Raw genomic sequence first — 12,629 nt, forward strand, 5'->3', positions numbered from 1 at the left:
GTTCACCTGGGGCCTGCTACTTCATGGCTGTGTCAACGTTGTCCCAGGCCTCTTGGAGATGAGAGAAATTAGGTAAAGGGTGGGATCCGGCTCAAGGTGATCTGGAGTCCTCCACTATTGGGTTTCCTGGGTGGTTGAGTTATAAAATTTTTGGCCTAGGCATGTAGGATTCCAACAGAGACAGTGAACCTCCTTTCCCACTGGGCAAGGCAGTTCTTCCCAATAATTGAGGTTTCAAGGAGCCAATCCCCGGTAGTAGAACTGGGGTATTCTGTTCCATTATAAGGTTCAGGGGGATCTAATTCTCTAGCCTCCCATGGCCATTGATCTTCCATGTTGGTACCAATGAAGCATCCTATCCACAAAAGGAAGGTGAGTTCTAACAGAAACCTCTCGTCTCACTTCCAGCTGACCAGGGTGGCCTCTGCCAATCCTGTGGCAAAAAGTAGAGCAAGAATCACAATAACAGTGAGAGACAAGAGGTGACGGTGCATCATAGTAAGGAAACAGATATAAAAAATAAGGACAGCCTATTTGTTCCACCAGACCGTCGATTCCTAAAGCTTCTGCAGTGGGTAGGTTAGTTAGCTTCTGGAGTGACTATAGCAGGGCTGCAGTCTCTGGATCCTCTGGAGTTGCAGATTGCTTCTTCTGTATGGTCAGCTTGCCCAGCATTGATGGATCAGGAATGCACTCCCAGTTTCGAGATGTCAGCTTCACTCTGCTGTGGTGAATCCAGGGACCCACCTCTGCTACCTTTATTGCAGTAAGGGTGGACATTACAACAGTGAATGGGCCCCTCCAGATGGGTTTTAGGGGTTGGACATTCTGCTCTTTCACCCATATGGCATCTCCTGGTTTAAAAGTATGAGCGTCTGTGGTCAGACTCACAGGCTCCCTAATCCAGTGGTGTAAGGTGATTAGGGTAGAGCTGAGGGCCCACATCTGTTGCCTTAGGGTTAGACTGCCTATCTTATTTAGATCCCTCTTTATGCCCTTGATAATGGGGGCAGGGGTGGAGGGTTCCCATAAAGGATTTCATAAGGGGAGAACCCCATCTGCCTTAGTGGGGCTACACCTGATTCTTAACAAAGCAATTGACAACACTTGGTCTCAGTGTAGGTGGGTTTCCTGACATAGCTTACTTAATTGCAGTTTCAGAGTTCGGTTCATTTGTTCCACCTTCCCAGAGCTCTGGGGTCTGTACACTGTATATAACTTCGAGGTGATCTTTAACCCCTTTGCCATCAACCACACCACCTCAGCCACAAATGCTGGCCCATTATCTGATCCCATAGTGATAGGGATCCCAAATTGAGGAATGATTTCTTTTAGAAGAAGTAAGGCCACTTTATGTACCTTTTCTGTGTGAGTAGGGGAGACTTCTACCCAGTCTGAGAAAGTGCACGCAAAGACCAACAGATATTTATGGCCTCAGAACCAGGGAACTTCCATGAAGTCCACCATCATAGTTTCAAATGGGGCTCCCCCCACACTCTTTACCCCAGGGGCAGCCTTGGTTTCCTGATGTGGGTTATTGCAGGCACAAATTTCACATTGCTCACATACTGCTCAAGCTATGCTGGAGAGTCAAGGGATATAGAAATGTCAGCTCAATGTAGTCTGGAGAGATGTCTGGCCAATATGGGTTTCCTGATGGAACCTCTTGACAAAAGCTGGAGCCAGGGCCTCAAGAGTTGCTACTCAGCCGTCTTCAAATTTCCACCATCCCCCTGGGAGGTAGCTTCTGTTTACAGTCTTAAGCCAAGTACTCTCATGTTGTGAGTAATTAGGGTCCCATTCTGCCAGTGGGTTAGGGAACAGTGTGGTGGTTAAAGCCACTGATTCTGCTGTTCCTTTGGAAGCTGCAAGCTTTGCCTCTTGGTCTGCCTTACAGTTTTCCTGTGCAGCCATGGTGTCTCCCCTTTGTTGTCCCTGACAATGCATGACTGCCACTGTCTTAGGGGCCCACACAGCATCTAAGCATTCAAGGATTTCTTTACTGTACTTTATGTCTTTTTGTCCTGAGTTTATTAGACCCTTCTCTTTGTATAAAGCCCCATATATGTGGAGGGTGGTGAATATATACTTCTGTATATATTAACATGTATCCCTGCCACCAGTCGGAGGGCTCAGGTTAATGTGATGAGCTGTGTCTTCTGTCATAAGTCCCCTTTGGCAGGTGTTTGGCCTCAATGATAGAATTCAGGGACACCACAGAGTACCTTGGAAGACATTTTCCCTCTTTCACAAAACTGCTACCATCGGTGAAATACTCAGAGTCAGAGTCCCTGAGGATCTGGTCATCTGGAGAACACCTCAGCCATGACTTCCGTGCAGTCATGGTCTGGCTGACCTGGCCTGACAAGCAATAGAGTTTCAGGCTTTAGGATCCACACTACTTCTAGGTGAATGCATGGGTTTTCACATAGCATTCTCTGATAATCTGATCATCTGGGTGTGGCCTAGCGCCATTATTGTCTCTTTTATTCCATTAATGTCAATACTGAATATGGCATTTGGACTGTCAGTTCTTGTCCCATAGTCACCTTGTCAGCCTCAGACACTAAGAGGGCTGTGGCTGCAAGTGCCTGTAGATAGGGTGGCCAGCCCCGGGCCACAGAGTCAAGCTGCTTGGAGAGATATGCCACCAGGTGATGCCATGACCTCAACATCTGGGTTAGCACTCCCACTGCAATGTGAGTACATTTATGAGTGTACAAGAAGAAGGGCTTGGGCATGTCTGGGAGCCCCAGGCCAGGTGCATTGGTGAGAGCCCGTTTGATCTCTTCAAAGGCCCCTTGCTGTCCTTGCTCCCATAACAGAGGTTCCCACTCTTCCCCTCATCAAAGGGTTTTGCCAAGACCTAAAAAGAAGTTAAGTCTCCAGATTCTACAGAAACCAGGGCCCCAAGAAACTACTGAACCTGATGTCAGGTAGATGGGCCTGGGATCAAATAAACAGCCTCTTTTCTCTCCAGGCCGAGTTGGCATTGCCCCTAGGAGAGGTGGAAGCCAAGTTACTTGACTTTCTTTTGAAATATTTTGGCCTTTTGTCCCTTGAAACCTTATAGTCAGTTTCCCAAAGGAGGGTAAGGAGCTGGTGAGTTCCTTTCATGCAATTCTCCTGAGACCTTCCAGCTAGTAGTAATCATCTACATACTGAAGCAAGACACAGCTATGTTGATCCATTGGGAAGGCTCTTGGGTCTGAGGCTAATGCAGTGCCAAAAATTGTTGGGGAGTTTTTCAACCCTTGAGGCAATCTGGTCCAAGTCAACTAGTCCTTGTCACCATTTTCAGGACTCTCCCACTGAAAGACGAAGATCAGTTCACTCCAGGGGGCCAGGTGGATACAGAAGAAAATATCCTTGAGATTTAGTCATGTGGAAAAAGCAGCTTTGGCATGGATAAGACCCAAGAAAGTGTATGGGTTTGGAACAACTGGGTGTAGGGTGATAGCAAACTTGTTTACTACGTGCAGGTCTTGGACTGGCTGATAGTCATTGGTGCCTGGCTTCTGGACTGGTAGGAGAGACGTGTTCCAAGATGACCAACAGAGTTGGAGGATCCCGTGTTTTAGATGTCTTTCCAGGTACTTCTGTATCCCCATCTTTGCCTTACGAGGGATGAAACATTGCTTTTTGCAGATGGGCTCTCCCCCTGGCTTTGTTTCTACAATTACTGGAGGTATGTTCCAGGCCAGTCTTGGTGGGTTGTCCTCAGCTCACACCTCGGTACTCCGAAGGGCAGTTCAGGTCCCTGTTGTAGCTCCTCCATGAGACTGTAGAGGCACCATTCTTCCCCTTGGGGAATTATGAGAGTCATAATCTTTGCTTCTGATTTCTGTAGGGTCAGAGCAGCTTGTCCTTGGGAGTTGCAAGTTATCTGATCCTGTAGGTCCTGACCCACTAAAGTCACAGGGCAGGCAGAGAGGTACAGGAATTCATGGATGACTTCATGGTCACCTAAACTGCATCTCCAAGGCAGCAGGAAGTGACTGTGTGTCAAATTGCCTATGGTCCCCACAATGGTGATTTGTCTCTGTGAGACGGGGCCCATGGGTTGGGTCACCACCGAGGGTTCCACCCCAGTATCTACCATAAAGTCAATGGGTAGGCCCCTCACATTCATTAGGACCATAGGCTCTTGGGGACCTAATGAAATAGAGCATGGTATGTTCTAGTCCTCCTCAAAGTCCTCCATGGCAGTTTGTCCCACAAAGTCATCTTCAGGGGCCCCATGAGTCCATAATGCTGGTTGGTACTGGCCCTGGACGACATAGACTCTTTCTTTCTGCTTAAGGCCCTGCTGAGGATTACCCAGCCATAGGGGACACTCATGTTTCTAATGGCTCTCCTGATGACAGTAAGCACATTGGTTCCATCCTAACTTTGGTCCTGGGTGAGACTCTCATCCTCTCTGCCCCCCTTTTCAGCCCCAGCCCATCCCTGTGGGGCACTTTTCCAGGAGCATTCTGACCACTCCACCAAGGCAGTAGCTAACACATCTTCCTTTTTTCTGAATCTCCTGGCATTCCTTCCTCCACGCCACCTAGTCACGGTTGACAAACACCTGAGTTGGTACTTGAAGCAGCTGACTGGCATTTGTGTCGGCAAAACCCTCTAGCTTTTGCAGCTTATGCAAGATGTCCCCTTAGGCCTGACCTACAAAAGCCTCATTGGCCATCTGCGGGTTAACGGGCACCTCTGGATCAAAAGGAGTGTGGAGAAGAAATGCCTCACATGTTCTCTCATAGAACTGGCTGGGGCCCTCCATGCGTCCCTGGAACACTTCTATGTTTTACTCATATTTATGGCCTTTCTTCCCCCCTTCCTTCATGCCATTTAGAAGGGCTCCTAGATACTGGTCAGTCCTCACAAGCCCTCCATCTACACTTGAGTCCTATCTACATTTGGGTCCCATTTGGTGTCCTCCCCAGGGAAGTGAGCCTGAGCAGAAGCCTGGGTGTCTAGTATCCCAGCCAGGGCATTCTCCTCTAACCATTTAAAAAAAAAATTTTTTTTAACGTTTATTTATTTTTGAGACAGAAAGAGACAGAGCATGAACGGGGTAGGGTCAGAGAGAGGGAGACACAGAATCCGAAACAGGCTCCAGGCTCTGAGCTGTCAGCACAGAGCCCGACATGGGGCTCAAACTCATGGACCACGAGATCATGACCTGAGCCAAAGTCGGCCGCTCAACTGACTGAGCCACCCAGGCGCCCCTTCCTCTAACCATTTTAGAGCCCCTGGGTGATTTGGCAATACTCCTCTGTGTGGAAGATGTTCAGGAGGAGTTGGTGGCAGCCCATCCAGGTAGGTTTATGGGTTTGAACTCTGGACTGCATTAGTTCAATCATAGCCTGGGGCTTCTCCGTAAAGGAGGGAGTGTGGTGCTTCCAATTTAGGAGGTCTGTAGCAGCAAAGGGTTGGTACACAAAAACACAGTGGCCTCCTCAGATCTGGCCTACCTGATCATGAAAGATGGGTCCCCTAGTTTCCCTCAGTGACATCTGTAGGGCTCCCTAGTGTTGCTGCAGGGAGGGACTGTCTTCACTGGCTTGATGTTCTAGTCGCCTTCCAGGAGAGGTGTATTGGGTTAGGACCAGTGGTCTGGTCACATCCAGAGAGGCCAGTGGTGCTAAAGGTGGTGAGGCATTGGGACTAGGGGCAGCCTCTAGTGTGGGCAGCATTGGAGTAAGCTGTGGTGTCTTTTTATGTCATATCACATTGTCATTGACTATCTTGCCACCTTCCTTGACTTTTAAGGACATTTGTGATTACAGCTGGTTAACACCCTTAATTCCATCTGTAACCTAATTCTACCTTGCCATCTAATACAGCATATTTATAGGTTCTAGAGATTAAAATGTGGACATCTTTGGAAGAGGGGGCATTATTTGCCTACCACACCCACTAAAGTTTTAAAAACCCCAATAACTGAGTGACATGGGAAGTCAATGATCTTGTACTCAGAACCTTGCCCAAGTGTCACTGAACCACAATTGGAGATGAGGCACAGGACATACAGAATCATGTTATTAAGTTTCTTCTTTCTAGGTAAATGTATAAAGACAGAAAGCAGACTGAAGCTGTCTAGTACCAAAGTTGGGAGTGAGGGTTAACTGTAAATGGGCATGAGAGAATTTTTTGGGAGGGATGACAGAAATGTTTTAAAATAGTATTGGGGTGGTGGCTGTATAACTCTATAAACTTAACAAAAACATTGAATTGTAAATTTTATAGTATATAAATGATACCTCAATAAGGTTATACAAATTTTCACTTTGCCTTCATACACATAAATTTTATTAAAATTGTAAGAATATCACTTGTGAAATTTATTTCACTATTTGAAGAGCATGAAATGGAGATTGTTTAAATGTGCACATTCCTTTTATTTTTGCAAAAAATACTCTATCTTCCCTCAGACTTAAATGTTAATGACACAAATAGTGAGACATTGATATTTGAAGAATTTATAAATGTTTTCCATGATTTAAGGAAATTCTTACAGGTCTCTTCGATGGCAGAATACAGGTCTTGAGAAAATGGTGTGAAACAACAGCTCTTTGGGGAGCACCCGAGGGATATCACCTTGCTATCATCCTTCAAGAGGTCTTACTGACTGTTCCGTGGTGCAAGGAATCACATGAGCCACAGACCCTTCTGTTTGCACTAGGTGAGTGGGTCTTCCCAAAGTCACAAGACTAGCAGAGTGGAGGGGCAACCGTTCATTACTAAGTTTCCTAAACATGATCAGAAATGGCACCAAACTTAAGCCCTTTCCCTTTTTCCCTGTCACTTCCACCCCATTTCATATTCAAGATAAGCTGGTCAGTGGAGTCAGTGGAGAGGGCAGGACTCCCACACCCTCCCCCCCAACACCATCCTAACCACGGGCTGGGTCCCAGCAGAGAATCAGGGAAGAGCCTTCCCACATGCTGTTCTGTGTGCCTGGAATACATACTCCAACCTTTCTTGTCTGGCTCATTCATGTATTTCCACTTTGTGCTAAAATTCAGTTATTTACCTGTTGCTCTGTCATTACATCTGTCACATGTTATAATTATGTATTTATTTATCTGATTAGATTTATTGTCTACATTCCTCACCTACTTGGAACTGCAGGAAGAACCCTGGAGGAGGACAAGAGATTGCCATGTGGAGCCAAGTAACCCTGAGGTGGCCCATCAGAAACAACCCTGCACTAAGAATATAAATAACCAAAACCCAGCAACCTTACCCTGACCAACCATTCATTTATTATTGAACAGGTAGTTGTTGAATATAAACACTGTTACAGGCATTTAGGGAACAACGTTAAGTAAGATAAACAAGGGTCCTGCTTCATGTAATTCCCACTAGAGTGGGGGGAGGAGCAAGTAAACAAGTAAGCTGATTTCAGAGAGTAAGTGCTATGTAGAAGGTAAAGCAGAATTAGAGAGACACAGTGAACACAATCGGGACAGAAGTATTCTATTTCAAGCAAGTTAATGAGGAAAGGTCTTTAGAGGAATCAACTTTTGAGGAGAACCTTGGAAGATAAAAAGGAACAATACCTCTGTAGAATGATAAATCTATTTTGTGACAATACCCAGAGGAATAGCTAAAGGATACTGAAAAAGGAAAAAAAAATGTAGGGATGAGGTTACCGAGGCAGCTGCAAGAAAGCTCATGTAAGATCTTGTAGGTCTGGAAACGGAGTTTACACTGTGTATCAATATGAGGAGAAGCCATTATAATGTTTTGATTGAGAGAATGACCTGCTCCAAAGTGCATTTGAAAAAGATAATTTGAGTTGCTGTGTGTAGAAAAGGCTGTTAACAGTAGGATGAAAGCAGCATGAACAGTCAGAAGCTAGTGCAGTGATGATGGCCTGGACCAGCAGAGTGATAGCAGTAAAGAAGAGAGAGATGCCTCATACATTGTAACTAAACCTTCCTGAAAGCGTGGGTTTAGGAAGTGGAAGAAAAAGGGAAGTTAAGGCCAAATCCTAGAATATTGGCAGAAGCAAATGGATGAATTGAATACAGTGTATTTAGATGCGAAATTTAGAAGAGGGGAAGATTTTTCTTTTGAGGAGTAATACCAAGAGTTACCTTTGAACATACTGAGACACCAATTAGATTTCTAAGAAAGGTGTCAAATAGACAACTGAAAATACTTATTTGGAGAGCATATATTTGGCTAGAAACCAATTTGGAGGTAATCAGTACATGGTATATTAAGACATGAAGCTAAATGAGATCCCTCTAGGTAAGGACAGGTAGGCTCTGAGAATCTTAAATATTTCAAGGTTAGAAAGAGGATATGGGTACAGAAAATAAGACCAATATGCAATGGCTCATGTAATGGGAAGAAAACTTAGAGACTGTGGTAAATCTGAATCCATGTAAAGAAAACATTTCAAGGAGAAGACCAATTGATAAGAGAGGCCAAGTAAGATGAGAACACAGAAGTAATAACTGGATTTAACAATAGAAAATTGGTCACTTTAATAAGACTAGTTTTGGTGGAGTGACAAAGATAAAAATATGCAAAGTAAGCTAGAAGAAACTGGATATATAAACAAATATTTCAAGAAATTTTCCTGTAAAGGGGAACTGAGACACATATTAGCCTTGAGAGTGGGGTGAGTTAAAGGAAACATGTTTAAGATGAATAATATAAAAAGTTAAATATTTTGGTGTATATTATCCAGTGAAGAGGGGGAAATGTGAATTGAAAGAGAGAAGAAATAATGGCAAAAGGAACACTTTTGAGTAGTATGTATGCCACGCAGCTAACTTTTGTCACCATGCAAATAGTTAGCAGTAGGATGGAGAAATTCTCTTTATTGCTTGTAGTTGTTTGGTGAAATAAAAATTTGCCACTGGGAAGAAGTGGAGGAAAAGATGGTTTGAGAAATCAGAATGAGATATGACACAATTGTCTCCAAGTGCGAAAAAGAACATTACAAGGGAAAAGTGTTAGGCTGGACAGATATTCCTGAAGGATGTCTGGATCACTGTGATGTTAAATCTAAGGTAAGAGTGAATTACGTCCTTTTAGCTTCCACATAAGTGAAAATGTGGAGTATTAAGAAATTTGGGTATAACTACAGTTCTGGAATCGAAATTTGAGTGTGTTAATCACACTCTCTTAATGAGAGAAAGAACTCAGATAGGTGAGGGTGTAGGTGTTAGGGTGACTGATGTACTGGCTCATAAATTAAAGAAGAGTGAGGAAGGATAGGAGAACTGGACTGGGTATAAAATGAAAGCCATTGGGTCAATGGATACTAGATCTTGACAAGATCGTATCTGCTAGTGTTCATGCTGGAATAAGTGAACTAGAGAAACAGGATATGGTGTTTGAAACTAAGATTTCAGAGACAGATATTGAAAATGATAAGATCTAAGATATGAGCATGGGACTGACAGAATAAGGTGGAAGCAAATGAAAGTTTTACTGAACAATGAGGAAGAGTCCAAAGACCAGACAGACAATTGATGTGGATGTCAAAGTGTGTTCATACAGAAGAGAAGAGAAGGGAAGGGAAGGGAAGGGAAGGGAAGGGAAGGGAAGGGAAGGGAAGGGAAGGGAAGGGAAGAGAAGAGAGGAGGGTAAGAAGACCTCAAGCAAGAAGCTATAATTTCCAGTGAAGATAGGGGTGTCTACAAGATTGGTGGTGACCAAGCCTAAACTGTATAAGGTACATGCCTTTAAGGGGTGGGGATTTTTTAATGAAGAAAAAAAAAAGTCAGAAAGAGGTAATTATCAGTATCAAGTCCATCTTTAGGACATGTCACAGACAGAATGTGGGAGAAAAAAATACAATCCCCACCTGAAAGAGCTGTCTTAGAGAAAAATGATTCAATTTGCAGGGCAGAATTTAAAAATACAGTCTTTTGTTAATGATAGTTTGTGAGTTTACATTGAAGCCTGTGGAATAAACGGGAGGAGACAGAAAATGAGTTAGGCCAGGGAATCTCAATAAATCTTTTTTAAAAAGTAATTCTGAGTAACTTTATATCACAAGGTGAAATATTATATGTTGGTAAAATTATAATTAATGAAAAGTAAGTGGCACCATGGAAATGTGCTCTTGATACAGTATTACAGAAGATATAGCAGTATACAAAATTGTGTGTTTATATGTGTGTGTATATGTATGTGTGTATTTGTGTGTTTAATGTGGGAAATACTCTCCTGTGTACAGAAAATCTTTTAGAGAAAGCACACATTGAAAATAGTCATGTTAAGTTGTGGAATTATTGAACTTTTCCTTTATTTTTATTCAGCAAAATCTAAGGGCAATATTATATCTTCGAATAATTGTCCCCACCCTGTTAAATATCTTTAGTGTGAACAACTGTCTTAAAGACTACATACTCCTCAAATAGTATGTATACTTGCTTTTTATAACACAGACACAAAATGAGGGAAATTGACAGTTCCCACTATTACAGTGATAAAAACTTAACCATATTTTCTGTTTATTCTTTAAAAGAATAGTGAACTCTTACTATTAACAGAATAGAAATAGGAACAAGGGGAGAGGATATCTTCAAACTATAAGAAATTGTGCCTACAATAAATCATCTAACTCTAGTTTTCTTTGCCATTTTTCCCAGCTCATGATGACTTACAGTTCTTAAAACTGTCAGCTTATAGTTGTCTCCCCTCTAAAACTGAACAGGAACTTCTACTCATAATATCTCAGAAATATAATATAAACCAATTTAAAAAATTAAATTATCAGCATTAATTATGAATCATGATTGTTACCATATTGACAGCATCAGGAAAATTCCCTTGTTTCTAGGACTTGTTTTGTTTATTGTGATTATTTAGTTTTGCTTACTTCAAAAAGTACAGAAATGTAAATATAAAAACTTGAGTTTAACTATAGATAAAAAATTTAGTTCCACCCAAAAACTTCTAAAAGTTTCACTTCAACATGTATTGTACTTTAAATTCATTGCTTGTTTGCATATTAAAAGTTACATGTGAACTAAATTGAAAGTAACTTTGCAAGTGTTGTTGAAGGTGAGGGTTAGAGTTCCTGTGAACACAATCTCTGAGACTTCATATCCTAGACCAGATTAATGAAGAAAAACCACAGGTTTCAAAATCTATCAATTTGATATATTTATGACATCAAACTCATTTAGCAATAGTTGTCTAACACATTCTCATTTTATGGGCCAAAATTATTAATTGGCTATTGTCCAAAGTAATGAATCCTTTAAAGATTTTATTATTTGTGACACTGGGACAGCACAAAATTCATGCAAAGGCCAACACACATTCAAGTACAGTGTCAGAAACAAGGGAGGCCTTGGTATATACTAGGACGGTAAATTGAGATTACTGAAGTCTGTCTGTATAGAGCACCAGATGTGGATTAAGTGCAAACTGTAAGATGCTTTGCATTATCCATATTCATGTAAAGTAATTAGATATTTGAAATCATCACACAACTGAAATTGTTTTTAAAATTATGCAAGTGGTTAACAAAGTTTAGATTTTAAGTTTTGTTCAGGCTTTTAGTGATGTACTAAGAAGTTTAAACCTCATTTCATCCTGCATTTTTTTGTTTGTTACAAGTTTTTATTTAAATTCTAGTCCATTAACACATAATGTAAAAGAAAACATAATGTAATATTGGTTTCAGGAGTAGAATTTAGTGATTCATCACTTAATATATAACACCCAGAGCTCATCACAACTGGTACCCTCCTTAATGCCCATCATCCATCTAGCCAGTCCCCCCCTCCATCAAACCTTAGTTTGTTCTCTATATTTGAGTCTCTTATGGTTTGCCTCCCTCTCTGTTTTTATCTTATTTTATTTTTCCTTCCATTCCCCTATGTTCATCTGTTTAGTTTCTTAAATTCCACATATGAGTGAAATCATATGATATTTGTCTTTCTCTGATTAACTTATTTTGCTTAGCATAATACAGTGTAGTTTCATGTACATTGTTGCAAATGGCAAGATTTCATCCTTTCTGGTGGCTGAGTAATATCCCGTTGTATATATAGGGTAGGGTAGTTCTGTTGGAGGGTAGTTCAATTTTAACTTTTTTTTTTCCAGAGTGTCTGTACCAGTTTGCATTCTGACCAACAATGCAAAAGTGTTCCTCTTTGCATCTGTTGTTTCCTGAGTTGTTAATTTTAGCCATCTGATAGAGGTGAGGTGGGATCTCATTGTGGTTTTCATATTTATTTCCCTGATGACGAGTGATGTTGAGCTTCTTTTCACATGTCTGTTAGCCATATGAAGGTCTTCTTTGGAAGCGCCTTGTCTATCCCTATCTTTTGCTCATTTCTTCACTGAATTATTTTTTGGGTGTTGAGTTTGATAAGTTCTTTATAGATTTTGGATACTAACCCTTTATCTGATATGTCATTTGAAAATATCTTCTCCCATTCCATTGGTTGACTTTTAGTTTTCTTGACCGTTTCCTTCACTGTGCAGATCTGCTTTTTATCTTGATGAGGTCCCAATAGTTCATTCTTGCTTTTGTTTCCCTTGCCTCCAGAAACATATCAAGTAAGAACTTGCTGTGGCCAAGGTCAAAGAGGTTGCTGCCTATGTTCTCCTCTAGGATTTTGATGGTTTCCTGTCTCACAATTAGA

This window comes from Panthera pardus, unplaced genomic scaffold (genome assembly GCF_024362965.1).
Source record: "Panthera pardus isolate Hobbes unplaced genomic scaffold, ASM2436296v1 HiC_scaffold_22, whole genome shotgun sequence".
Classification (NCBI taxonomy): Eukaryota; Metazoa; Chordata; class Mammalia; order Carnivora; family Felidae; genus Panthera; species Panthera pardus.